Genomic DNA, 10,462 nt, shown 5'->3' on the forward strand with positions numbered 1-10,462 from the left:
CAGGAAGTAGGTGCTATCTGAGGTACAAAACTTCAGATATTGGGGTGATATAATGGGTTTCAGTGAGGGACAGTGAAGGTCCAAGAAGTTTGAGGTCAGCTTTGRGAGAACCTTTGAGAGGGACCAGAATTTCTTTTCCCTGGCTCAAACCTCTGCATGCAAGGCTGGAGCTGCCAACAACCTTCTCCTCTCCCCAGAGCATTTCAAAATTTTCAGTTTTCAAACAACAAAAACTGCAGTGACCCTTCCATTAGTGAATTTTCCAAATAGGAAAAGAGAAAGACATAGGGGAAAGTTTTATTTTTTAACTGGAAGTTGAAATGTCTGTTGGAGGAGGGTCATTTAGGGAGGTATTTATGCTCTCCATTTGCTTTCTTTTTCTTTTCTTTCCTCTTTTCATTCACAAAGAGAGGAAAAACAATAAGGAATAAGAAACAAAGAGGAAAAAATACAGTTTTGAAGTAAGGCCGTGGCAGAAGATTGCATATAAGCAAGGTCAGCCTCTGAATAGTTCCCATTTTTTATTAGATCTGAGGGCTGCCAGTTTTGGATACTTGGGGATGAAAATAAGAAAAAGGAAAATATGAAATTAGCCCTCCCTGGATTTTCTTTTAAGCAAGAAGAGACTTCTGGGATTGTTGGTTGCTCCTAATGACCTGTTATCCCTGAACATATTATAGAAGTATGGCACTAATTCAATGTTAAACTGAATTATCTATATCCTGTGTGGGGAAAAAAAAATAAACTAATTCTGCTTTTATTTTAAGTGTTCTGCCTGATATTTTCCAGGTTTTGTTGCACAAAAAATAGGGAATAATACTTATTCACCTTGCTTTCCAGATGTACCACACATTCTTCATTACTTTCCAAGTCCTGTGTGAGTCCTGTGGGATTCAGAGACCTGACTTAAAATTCAGCTGAATRGATAAAGGATAATACAGGAAGAGAAGGAGAATATTTATACACAATCCCCCTGAAAAAATCTCTGTATTTGTGCAGCTAAACCTCTGGCTGAGTGGGACCTTGACCTTCAGTCCGCAACTAGAAATCCAGTCAGGTGGAAAAAAAAGAAAACAAACAGGGATGAGAGGGCTTAATAATAAAATCATCCACTTTAATTTGGGCAAAGAAGGACAGAAAGAGGTGACAAAGCCAAGACAGTGGAGTGGGAAAGGGTCTCTGGAGGAGCTCTGTGGGAGAAGGACTCAAGCCAGGTCAGCCTGCATGTCAGAGATAGGGGCAGCACACAGGCTGAGCACAGGGCATCACACAAATTCCCTGCTGCTTTGGGTGAGGGTCATCTCCTTCGTTCCCCAGTGGTCATTTGTCCATGCCTGTGGGTTGGATTAATTTGTGCTTTTTCTCCCGATGCACCTCTCTGTTCCAAAGTACATTAAAGATGAAGATGAAGCCGGTGCCAAGTCTGCAGCCGTCAAAGGAAATAATGCTAAAAATATCCCACCCTTGCTCTCCCTCCCCCACAACCATCTCTCCGTGTCTAGGTGCTGACAAAAGTTATTTGTCGTATTCCCTTCATTTGGTGAGTGACAGGAGACTGGTGTCAAGTGAGAAAATGAAATGTAAATTTTATTAAACACCTTCTCATCTCTGTGTATCAATCCAGATTCCAGCCTAACACAGCAAATCAAATCCTGTCTTCACCAGGCCTGAGGGCACACAAAGAATCATTTCTCCTTAATACCATTCCATCCTAGTAAAATATTTTTCTGTTTAGTAAATGAAAATTTAAAATGCAAACCCTATTTTAATCCCAGAGAAAGGATGTGCATTGCAGAGAGAAGGATGCTGCGTTTTGTTCTGTTCTGCCTCGTTCTTTCTTCTGTTCTCAGACACACAAACCATGATTAGCTGAAACAAAAATTACAACTCCCTTTTAAAACTTGCCCATCGGGACTTTTTATCTGCATGTCCACCTCTGGGCTTAGAAGCTTACCAGTCCAGAGATGATTCAGTATCCACTTGTTTAATACACAATTACATGGTAGATTATATGATGTACTGAAATCTGAAGCACCATTCCCAAGTGAACAGCGTCACAAGTTCATTGCTGTGGSTCTTAGTACCTCTATTTTTTTGAAAATGAGACTTTTAGTCCACCATGAGAAGCAAAATTGKCAGAAAAGGAAACTTTTGCTGAGCGAAGTCCTGGTTGATTTGGGTCTTGGTATTCCCAGACAGAGCATAAAAAAAAATTGGATTCCTTGGGTAACAGTGGGAAGATATTTTGGCTGTTTATTTAGGCTGTGCAGAGTTTGACACTGGGATGGTGACAATACACACATAAGATAAACCCTGAACACAGAACAATTCTTTCTTTACTCCCAAGAGTTGGTACTGGAGAATACGTCCAGAGAAATTGTGGACTCTGCACCCCTGGAAGTGTTCAAGGCTAAGAGAGATGGGGGGGTCTGAACAGCCTGGTCTAGTGGAATGTGTTCCTGCCCATGGCAGGAGATGGAATGAGATGAGCTTGAAGGTTCATTCCAACCCAATCCAKTTTTTCATTCTATGATTCTATGAATATTTTTCTTGGGGCCACTGATTAACCAGCCCACCTACATTTCATCTGCACTCATTGCCCCTAATCATTTAAAGTCACATGTCTAGACTGACCCAGCTCCCTTATTTGTGGGTAATATCATCAGATATGGATTCAGAGGGTGCTGCTCTTCATTTTTTCAAACACAGCTATTGCAGGACAGGCTGAATCACCTCGTGCAACAGCCTCCTTCTCCTCAGGTGTTACCTGAATAACTTAAATGAGATAATTGACTTCCAGCCTTGACAAGCAGTTCATTTTCCTCTTAACCCAGCTCAGCACTYCCTAGCTCCAGAAAAGTCTTTCACTGGTAAGTCCCAAGCTCAACTTGAGTTATTTTCTGATGGGAAAAGTCCACTGGAGTGTAGAACTGCCACAAAAGTGGATGTCTTCTGGCAATTTTACCCTCTGAAAGCAGACGCCTGCTCTTTCATTGCACCTCTTAGCAGGACCTCATCCAGTGCCAGCTTATCTTGGAGATTGGGGTCCTGGGATTGCCTGTCTTCCCCACTTAAAGCAGCCCCAAGAGTCTGCAGGAATTCAGGGCTTCAGCCATCTCACAGCCCTGGGAGTCAGCCAGGTCAGTCAGAGTTCCCATTTTGCAGATCCTACAAAAATTTACCACGGCACTTCATTTCAAGGAGGCTGAGGTCCCCAAAAATCTGGMAGTAAAAATAATCCTAAATAAATTTGAATTATTTAAAAATTATTATTTAAAATATTATTGTTTAAAATTTTTGACATCTCTGGTATTTTGATTTAAATTTAATCTTCTCYTTCCAAGAGGAATAGTAGACTCCTGCTTTTCGCAACACCTTTAGGAGGGAAAGCCATGCTGCTGTCCATGAATCAGGGATGGATGACATGAAGCAGGGAAGAGTTAAGCAACTCACTAAAGCTTGCACTGGGAGCAAGTGGAAAAGAAATCAGAAAAAAACCCACCCATTTCCCTTGGCTATCTGTCCTGAGACAGATTCACTAGAGCATTSTGGTTATCTAAGCCTGTTTCAGAGAAGAAAATGAAGACAGGCAACACTGAGAAAGTAATGCAGGGCAAGGCTTGCAGCTTATGAATTAGGCTGGATATCAGCTGTCCTCAGTTCAAGTCTGCATCCTGCCACCAATTCCCCTCTCTGACCTTAGGCCACTCATTTAATGTCTCTGCCCCTCAGCTCCTCACGTGCAAAATGAGAATGCTAATGCGGCTTTGCTCCCTCCCTCAGCCCGTTCTGCCCACTCAGGCTTCAGGCTGCACTGAAGCTCTTTCTAATTAATTATTTTCCAAAAGTGCAGCTCCATCCTGGCTTCCCAGCTGCCATTGAAACCATCCTTGAAACAAAAAAGTAACAGTCATAGTAGAAATTAATAGTAATAGTAATTAATAGTAATAGTAATAGTGGCAGAGATAGTAATAGTGATAGTAAAAGAGGTAGAAATAGAATTAGACATAGTGAAAGTAGAAATAGAAAAATAGAAATAGAAATAAAAATAAATAGAAATTGAGATAGAAATAGAAATAGAAATAATGGTGATATGTTAGAGAAAACGATAGTAATAGTGATAGTAATAGAGATAGAAATAGATTTAGAAAAAGAAATAGAAATAAAAGTAGAAATAGAAATAGTAATAGATATAGAAATAGAAAACAAAAAAGAAAGAAATAGAAACAATAAGAGAAATAGAAATAATAGAAGAGATAGTGTCATAGACAGTAATAGTGATAGTAATAGGGATAGATATAGTGATAGAAATAGATTTAGAAATAGAAGTAAAAGTAAAAATAGAAATAAAATAGAAATAGAAATAATAAGAGCACCTAAACTGGTTTCATTTGCAAGGTGTTGAGGGTTAAAGGAATAAAAAAAGGAAAAGTGCGGTCTGTGCAGAGGAGCTGTCATGTCACACAAATTGTCAGCTTCCCTAATATCACCAATCCCTCCTCYGCCTCACCAAGTTAAATTCTCCCCTGCCTCAAGGTAGGCAGCTCTTGGGCCTCGGCTCCAKCTCCATCCACACCGGAGATCAGTCATTTCACACCGCCACTGGGCTTCTTTACTATTCTAATACAGAACCGATTGCACACTATGACTAATAATGTTGGCTGTATGAAAGAATTATTTATATAGAGACTGAGAAAGGCCTCCTTGGATTTCCAGACAGGACAGTCTTGATTTGGAGAGAGCAAAGCATAAAATAACTKCAGGGCCATTTCAGGCTGCCGGAGTCTCCGGGAGACAAGCTGACAATTGGTGCTTGAATTTGAAGCTGCGGATGTGTGTGCTGTGGTAAAGCCTCTTCCCTCATACCCTGGAGTCCCCATCCTCAGAAATAAAGAAGGGACATATAGAGGATGCCAGTCAACACAGGCTTATGGAAAACAGGTCCTGTCAAACTAAATTGATAGCTCTTTTTTTCTGATGAGATTACAAGTTGTGTCGGTAGACACAGCAGTATTCAAGCAATAGGTATCTGTGAGGCATTTGAGTTGCTACATTAGGACCTTTTGATTACAAAACTAGGGGAAAATGCACAAAATTAGCATAATGCACCTTAAGTGGATTAAAAATAGGCTAAAAGCCTCAAAATGTGCTTACAGAAGTCACTGCCGAGCAGGTCTGTTTCTAGTCTCGTCACAGAGGAATCAGTTATTTAAAATTCAAAATTTTAACTAAAAGTTGCTATTCAGTCAATTGGTGATTGATGCTCCACCTCTCAGAGGATGATCAATAAGGTAAAAGGACAGATCCCTTATGTTTTGTGACCAATGGATCAACCATATGTGAATGCCCCATCCCTGGAATTGTTCAAGACCCAGTTGGATGTGGCTTGGAAAAACCTGGGATAGTGGAAGGTGTCTCAGTCCATGGCAGGACCCTTCCAACCCAAACCATCCTGGGATTCTATGAAATGGGGTCCATTTTGTTAGGACAGAAAAATTATACTTAAAGATATGGCTGGATTTACTGGGCAGAGATTCTGTTCTGACAGCTGAGAACAGCATCTCATCATTATGGACAGATAAWAACTAACAATTATTTCTGTCAGAATAAGGATCTTACAAAACAGCTAATATTATTTTGCTCCATAGACACAAAGATTTTAAACAAGAAGATGCTGCTTTTATCCTGGGATTGACACTGCCTCTTTTTTTGGTGTCTGCAGTGGAAGAAGTAGTTTAAATTTTGTAGAGAATTTTTGTGTGTGTTTAAAAAGGAAACACAGATGAGGAAAACACAAAATGACAGAAGAAAGAGGAATTTTTAACCAGCTGGAAATTAAAAGCCCGATGTAAATTGGGTTGTTTAGGCTTTCTCTGTAGCCAGCAATGGGYACCTGATGAAAGTGCCTCACTTTTGATCTCTTATCTTAATCTCACAGTGGAATAAAACACCTCTGAAAGTGCTGATCTCATGATATGGTCACAGTCTAAAAATACCTGTTAGTGAAACAGAATTTTGATAACAGCTTTTCTATGGCACAGAAAAAAACAACGTCAACCAGGAAAATGCAGCTAGGAACTACTGGGGTGTTAGGAGTGAGGATGTCAGCAAATAGTTTAGTGAAAGAGTGGGGAATTTTAGATGTTTGCCAYAGTTTTGACTAGAAAACATAAATGGTTTTATCACACAATCCCTTCCACTTTGAGCACACAAAACAGCTAATATTAAATAATATTATTATTTTAACCCTAACCTTTGACAGCAGAGAAGAAAAAAACATGATCATTGAGGATTTCCTGTGGCCTCTGCTCTCCTCCAGCAACCTACTTTGGTGTTTCAGATGCTGGCTACYTCCTTCTCACATCCCTCTTCATTTTCCCACATCCACAGAAAGCCCAGGAGAGYAGGAAGTGTTTCTGGACAGAAGGAAGATACTTCTGAAAACATGAATGGTGGGAGACTTAGAAAGAGGAAAGAGGGAAGAGAGAAYGTGTACAACCTCACCCCTCATCCTGGGCAAGGCATGTCAAGGGTGGCAATGCCATATCCCATGACAGCAAGGGAAAGACAGGAGAGAGCCAGGAAAGGAAGCAGGGCAGCAACCTCAGACACCACTYTCCAGTCCTCTTTATTCATCCAGAGCTGTTTCAACCCTCTAATATTAAGAAAATCCCCATACATTTCAGTCTTTCCTGCCTGATTTTGTCATGGTGCAAGGCTTGTCAAAGTAATCTTTGAAATCTCCCACTGCATTGTCAGGAAGGTAAGTCACATTTTTCTTACTGATCTCAGGATCTGCTCTTCATAACACTCACCTCATTGTGAGAGAAGTTTCCAGTGGTAAATAATGGGTGTAGCAGCCACCCCATCTCTCTTTTGGGCTGACTCCAAAGCTCGTCCAAGTCCATAGGGTCCATTCTCTGGACATGTGGTTTTATGGGGTCTAAAAGGTAAATGTGGTTAATTTGTTGCTTGTATCTATAAAAGCTCTCCTTCAAAGCCACAGAATCATTAAATCATAGAGGACAGTTTAGTAACCCACTCCAAAAATTCTGCTTCAAAAACCTTTTCAGTTTTCAAGGTTTAAGAGGACTGTGTGTTCTGCATGGATCATTTTGATGGGCAGATTAGAAACCTTGATGTCTGGCATAAACTTGCTTTTCAGATGAGCTCCAGCTCTGCTCTGTGYAAATGGGCAAAAATTGGAAAGAATCACTTGCATTAAATCACCAAATTCCTCTTCTGCTCTATCAAAAGATGACATATATAAGCTCATTAATATTGCTTGATAAAATAGGCATGTTACAAGGATGATTGCAGATTAGAATCATATTCCTGTGTTAAGATTGCTGCTGAGACTGAGCCAATGCTGCTCTGATCTTAATCACCATAGATATTTCAGAAATAAAAAAAACCCAATAAACCAAACCAAAACTATCTTTTAAAACCACTGCACATATTCTCCTCACACCTCTTAGGATGTTTGCTTTGGCGAGGCAAATATCCTTCATCTCAAGTTTTATTTATTGGTTTATAATATTCCTGGGTTGCATAATAGAGAGATGTCTACTAATACTCTAGAGAAAGAGGGATTTCTCATGAATTTTATACACATAATTTCCTTTGGGAAGTGCTGAGTATGATACCTCCTGAAGGACTCTGTGGAAAATTCATGTAAATAAGGGAAAATGGATTCATGGCTCCAGCCTGCAGTTATCTTGTGAGCGGGGTTTTGTGAAACGAAAGCACCAAGGGCTGAAAACGTGRACTCTTTCTTTGAGCACAATGGGCTGTGGTGCATTACAAGGACTCACTGGTGCTGCTCATCAGATCACTGATCAAGGTACTCACAGAAAAAAAAAATTCTGCCTTCCTGACATCTTGTGAAAGACTTTGCAGTGGTGAAAATGGATTTAGTTTGGACTAATAGCAGTCCCTAGACCTAATCCATGAAGGACCTTCCAGGGGATCCATAACCATGAGAATCATGATTTTTGTACTCCCACTGCCTATTCCTCCTGATCAGAGGTTTGTGCAATTTGGCATATGATTATATTGATCTCTCAGTGATGCTTCCTGAGCTTGCACCAACATGACCAAACAATTATGAAAGTTCCACGAATCTGTCTTATTCACACCTTGCCTGCTTGGACTAAGCTCTACTTGTCAAGAACACCTTTAATGCTGGGCTGTGCAGTCTTTCAGCACTGAAAATTCAACTCTAAAGGGCTTTCCAAACCAGAATTTCCATGTTGTCTCACAGATATAAATGAAATCAGCCCCAGAGCTTGGTGTGAGCAATACAATTAGAGATGAAAAGCATCTGTTTTCTCTTAGGCACAGACAAGAAGGGCAGAAAAACCCCAATTGTTATGGGGCCGGGGCACTAACCAGAATTTCAGACTTTCTGCTTAGCACCCAAATTATTTTAAATTCTCTGTAGGAGAAAGGGTTTGAGGGTGATACATATGTCTCTGCAGCTGGTAATGGGACTGGAGAACAAGTTTTATGAGGAGAGGCTGAGGGAAGTGGAGTTGTGAAAGGAGATTGGAGATGGGTGGGGACCAATCACTTTTCCCAGGTAATGAGTGACATGACAAGAGGAGACAGCCTCAAGTTTCACCAGGAGAGATTGGTACTGGATATAGGAAAATATTTCTTCACCAAAAGAGTTATCCAGCCCCGGCACAGCTGCCCAGGGCAGTGGTGGAGTCCCCATCCCAGGAGGGATTTAAAAGCTGTGTAGATGTGGCACTTGGAGACAAGACTTAGTGGTGGCCTTGGCATTGCTGGAGGAACCGATTTTTCCTTTCTGACATTTCCCTGAGAACCAGAATTATTATAGAAGTTACTGACATTCCATGTTAGATGCTTAAATGTGGATAACAAAAAATTTGACATCTTTTTTTTTTTTTTTTCTTTAATAGAAAATTTAATATTTAGCTAAATTTGAATTTGTCTTGCTCAAACATATTAGTTTTAAAATTTTCTTTAGAAATTGCAGTGCCCCAAGGTTTGAATGATCCTCTGAATACTGATATAATTTTTAAGAATATTGACCGAAATTATCTGTTTTACAGACAAAAACTCTTCTTTGTGTAAGATGACTTTCCACTGAAATGCAAGGGTGGGTGAAGCCATGGGACAGGCATTCTTGGTTTGAATGGGAAAGGTGGGAACTCCTCCTTTAATGAAATGTGGATTTTTCAGCACTTCCGGGGACAGAAAAAGTTTAATTTTTGGATATATATTGTCAAGTTGAATGTCCCAAACGATTGTTTTTTCCTTCGCATCTTTCACAAATGGGGGAAAAAACCCAAAAAACTACTGAATGTTCTTTCAGGAAGCAGCATAGCTGTACATTTGCTAAAGATTATTCCATTTTAAAATCATTAAATGTACAGACAGGTCTTGAGCTTCTGGAGCAGAACAATACTTCCCTATCTCTGGAAAAAATAGCTAAAAATAAGTAAAACTGCCTATGGTATCTTTATTTTATTTCAGAAAATATTTAAAAGAGATCATGAAATTTATAAGTGACAGTTCCCATATTGCACTGGTATTTGATATGGCTGTGAGGGCAAAAAGACACAATTGATACATTATTAGTAGTAATTTTGAATGACATGAGACTGTGAATTTAGGGGGTTAGTCTGTGTAAAAATGCTGTGTCCCCATGTTTCATTTATCAGTGGGCAAATTGAGACAAACACCAAGATTTTGTCTCTAATACTTTCTCAGAATCTTCAAGGCAACAGATAAACCCTGAATTTTGTTCCATCTCACAAAATATCTTCTCATGGCTTGAATTCCTATTCTCAAAACGCTGCCTGGAGACCAAAGCAGTGGAGAAAAAAATAAAATAGAATAATGCAGAAATCCATATTCAGGATAAATAAGTGAATCCTCAGAGGGGTTCAGCAGGCACAGAGGAGCTCTTCGGATTCACACCAGCTGAGCATCTGATGCCAAATATCACTAATGAAGTCACCAAGCCAAATAATGCACCCACCCAATTCCCTTATAATCATTGCAATGCCCCTTACAGCTGTTTCCAACTGTGTCTCTGATCTCCTTGCTAAGACATTTAAATCTCCTGTTTCATTTGCATGGTTATCCAGTGAAATAGCTCCTAGTGTTTCTTTTCTTGTTTGCAAAACTGAAGAGAGAGGGGAAGAGGAAAGCAGGGGAGGGAGCAGGGGGAGGGGGGAATGTAGAAATGTGAGGATTTATCTACATGCAGGGAAATTATTCAAATCTGACAACTTACTTTTGTTCCACGAGAGACTAGCTTGGAGGCTTGGGCTCTCACGGGGGCAGATAGCCCTTTTTTGTAAAGTCTTACCATAATTAGTATTTCATCCCATCTTGTTTGGCATCCAAGTGCTGCGCTGGATTTCTTTACGATGGAGCTGGCTGCACTAGAGGGACCAGGACTTTGTTTTGTTGATGGTGTTGGTTT

This window comes from Malurus melanocephalus, unplaced genomic scaffold (assembly GCF_030028575.1).
Source record: "Malurus melanocephalus ecotype Western Australia unplaced genomic scaffold, MMel_1.1 scaffold_553, whole genome shotgun sequence".
NCBI classification, from domain to species: domain Eukaryota; kingdom Metazoa; phylum Chordata; class Aves; order Passeriformes; family Maluridae; genus Malurus; species Malurus melanocephalus.